The sequence below is a fragment of the Nycticebus coucang genome, chromosome 15, assembly GCF_027406575.1.
Source record: "Nycticebus coucang isolate mNycCou1 chromosome 15, mNycCou1.pri, whole genome shotgun sequence".
Classification (NCBI taxonomy): Eukaryota; Metazoa; Chordata; class Mammalia; order Primates; family Lorisidae; genus Nycticebus; species Nycticebus coucang.
Window position 1 is genome coordinate 63,375,531 of NC_069794.1, and position 3,826 is coordinate 63,379,356.

A 3,826-nucleotide genomic window follows, 5' to 3' on the forward strand; every position below is an offset into this window, starting at 1 on the left:
TTGTTTTGTTGTTGTTAACCAGGCCCAGGGAAAGTTCATATTCCCTGCCCCTGTGTGTGGCCTGTGTGCTAATCACTGAGCTATGGTGCCCAGCTGGTTCTCAATAAATTCCTAACAGCTCTGTGAGACTGAGTATAATCTGTGCCTGTTACAAGATTAAACAAACAGAGGAGGTAATATCTAGCTCATTCCAGATATACATATGATTTTTTTTATTTTTTACTGTGTCCCAGGCTACTTTATTTAAGAACAAAGTGATAAGTGATGTGGAGATTAAAATCCAGAGTGGAGTTGAAATTCACCTTCTTTCCATCCAGCTCCCCCAAAACTCCTTTCCCCCACTCTTTGTGTTCCCAATTCCTTCCTTAGTGATTAAAGAATTTAATCCCAAAAGCCCTGGTACAACTCCAGGCTCTCCTTCCCCAGTTTCTCCCCTTCTCCTGTCCCTCCCCATTCCTAGGAAAGGCACCTCAGTTTGAATGTCACTGTGGTGACTGGGGGTGGGGGGGGGGCTTCCCCCTCACAGTAAGGGACCGAGGAATACAGGGTGGTGAAGTGAGGGCTCCCATTGCCTGGGGTACCAAATGGGGCCCTGCAGCCAGAGGAAAGGACACTGGTTCCCCCCAGCCCCGAGAAAGGAGACCAGTAGCCTCAAAGTCTTCCCGCTGACACTAGTCGCTGCCTGATTGCTTGCTGGGCTGGCTGCGGTCACAGAACCGCCCTCGGACCACATCCTTCTGGAGCCCAGGCTGTGGGCCAGTTGGCTGGTCTGCCGCAGTGAGGGTTTCCAGCCCTGCGGGGACGAGTTCTCCAGGCGGCCTCGCTGGGTCTGGGTACTCATTCTCTTTTGCCTGCGCGAGAGTCTCTACTTTGCTTATCTCCTGAATATTTTCATGGCTGTCAGCTTCCTCCACCCACTCCTACAGCAGTGGTGCGCGGCTTACACGTGTTCTTGAAACTGTGCTGCAGAGCCTCAGAACAGCAGATGGTGGTTTGGCTGAACACCTTCCCAAAGGGAACCCCCAGGTGAGCCCCACATCAGCCTGGGTATACCCAGGGTGATCCTCTTCTGCTTCAGATGAAAGCAAACTGCTGGAGTTATTTCTGTAGATCTTTGACATCCTTGGGGCTGTGCTCTGGTTTCCCCTGCACCAGCTTCACGGGACCAGGAGGAGCAGTGCACGGCTCAGGGGAGGCCCCTCAGGGTTACTCTCCACTGTGGCTCCTGCCTCGCTCTTGGGCTGAGAGGTCTCCAGGCTACCTGGGGGTGCTGGCCGCACTCCAACTTGAGGTCCATAGTACACACACACCCCAAAGAACTCATGCAGTGGGGGCATAGGGGAATCGCCCCCACGCAAATCCTGCCCCAACCCCCAGCCTGATTTCTGGCCCTTGAAACCTTAGCCAGGTCTGAGGGTCAACCCTCCTGCCCCCTTGACCCATTGCTTCCATCACCCGGCAGGGGCAAAAAGGCAAAATCGGAAGCCAGGTGTCCAGCCATATGGAGGGAAGGCCCCCCAAGCCGGGGGCCTGGTGAAATGTTCATACACTTCTGACAATATCTTACAGGTAAGGTCTCAAACCAGCTGCCTGCAGGTTACGCCCAGACAACAAATATGTACATGGGGTGCTAAAAAAATGTACACACATTTTAAGAGAGAAAAAAAACTGTATTAAATTTATTTTGTTTTTCTTTTATTTTTTTGTCAAAGTACTATTTTTTTCTTTTCTTTTTTTTTTTTATTGTTGGGGATTCATTGAGGATACAAGAAACCAGGTTACACTGATTGCAAAAACTGTATTAAATTTGTAATACTCAAGTCACGTTTGACTTCTGCAATTATCAGAGGTGCTCAACATGACTTGTATTTTGAGTATTATAATTTTAATACAGCTTTTTCTTTCTTAAAATGTGTACACATTTTCTGGACACCCTCTGTATTGTTTGCTCCACCCAAGGTGTATGTGCACGTGGACATCCGTGTGCACTTAGTGTGGATTTTGTTGCCTGAATCTTAAAATTAGGAATAATTTTAAAGATCTAGATTTTTGGTTCTTCCTTAAAATGAAATCAGAACTGGTAACACTGACTCCATATTCCCCCAAAACAACAATTGGCTGAAATTGAGTAGCAGCTGCTACCTTCAGATGGGCCCGGACCTCCGTTTCCATAGTCCTTAAGCTGAATAATTACTTTGAGTGTCAGTTGCCATTTTTCTTTGCGGTGTGGTTACTTTTCTTATTCCCAGTCTCCCTGTCGCCTTTGCACAACCTTCAAGCTCTCAGGCAACACTTGTAATAACCCACGCTGGGTGCTCCTTTACGTATTTCCAGCCCCTGCACATCATTATCTTTCCATTGAACTAATCCTGTACGTAAGTAGGAATGTTTAGGAATGTTATTATTTTCCTCATTTTTCAGATGAGGAAACTAAAGTTAATATTTGCAGTTTCCCTGTAGAGAAACAGTAATTTACTAAGATATAGGAATCTCGAAAACAAAAGAATGTGTAAAATTTGTGATGTAGAGAAGGTTCTTTAAGAGACAGATAGTCATTAGAAATGTAGGAAATCATTTCTGCTGCTGTAGAGAAGAGATTTCAAGTGATGTTACATCATTTTCATTAAGGTTATTGTAGATGGACTTGAATAGATCCTTCAGCTGGTTGCCATGGAAACCATGAATTAGTGAAGACAGTCTAGTAGCCTGGGTTGTGTGGATTAGAAAGAAAGAAACTTTTGAAAAAACCTAACTAAAGAATTTCTGGAATGAGAAGAGGGATAAATTATTCAAGGTGCTTATGAATTCCATCTGAGAAGCACATGCTAATCAGGAATCAAGACTGAGGCCAGGCTCAGAGCCCTCCTTCCTGTTTTGCTTGAGTAGCCCAAATGCCTGCTTGGAACAGAACTGAGCTTTTCACAGCTCCAGCCTCAGGTCTTCCTAGGCTAAGTTATTGCAAAGAGATAAAGGAACTTTTGTCCTCCTCTTAGCTAAACATGATCTTGTTTCAGGCTCCTCTGCCTGGTTTCTTCCCTCTGCTATATGGAACATTTGCTTATGTAAAATCATAATCAACAAAGACTTTCTTATTCAGTGAAGTGGAATGGAGATCACAGGCTTCTCCCCCAAACTCAACTTGGCTTACATGTCCTTGCTCAGATAATTAACTCTCCAATTAAACTCAGGTCTGGAAGGAAGGGCCACAAAGTCCTCTGAAATGTTAGAGCCGGAAACAAACAGACATGGTTTAATAGTCAAAGAACACCCTGTTCCAGGACAGTCAAATATAGACGTTTTCAGGGCCAAAATATTCCCTGACTCTCCAGAGTGATTTCTTTTACAATTTAGACAGGTTTGGGGATAAAGATTTTAAAACTCATTTATTTTTAGGTAAACCTCCCTCCTTTCTGAAAGCAACTCTCCTTGGCTAATGACCATAAGAGGAAGTCAAACAAACTCTCCAGCACCAATAATGGTGAGTAAAACAGAGTGTGTTTCTCAAGCACAGTCTCCATGATGGCAATTTATATTCTTTATTAAAAGTGGTAATTAGTCTTCATAGTAATAACCAGGGCAGAGAAGATCTTTGTTAGAAGTGAAACTTCAGACTCTACTCTTGAGAAAACAACACAGGGTAAAACTGAGCACCATGGATGTATAAGAAATACTGAAACCTGGGCCCAATGTCCCCAGGCGTGGTTTTTTCATCAGCTATGTGCTTTTATAGAAAGCAGCAGATAAAGTGAGATTAAGTCCTGAGAAAAGTGGGGAACACAGTTCTATACCCATAGAGTGATGAGCCAGTGGGAACAAGCATTAAGCA

The 3,826-nt window shown here is 44.6% G+C and overlaps 1 pseudogene; it reads right to left on the reverse strand.

Annotated features, from left to right (window-relative positions):
- Positions 1-456: 456 nt before the first annotated feature.
- LOC128566451 (POU domain, class 5, transcription factor 1-like) lies at positions 457-1,297 on the reverse strand (annotated as a pseudogene).
- Between the last annotated feature and the right edge of the window lie 2,529 nt (positions 1,298-3,826).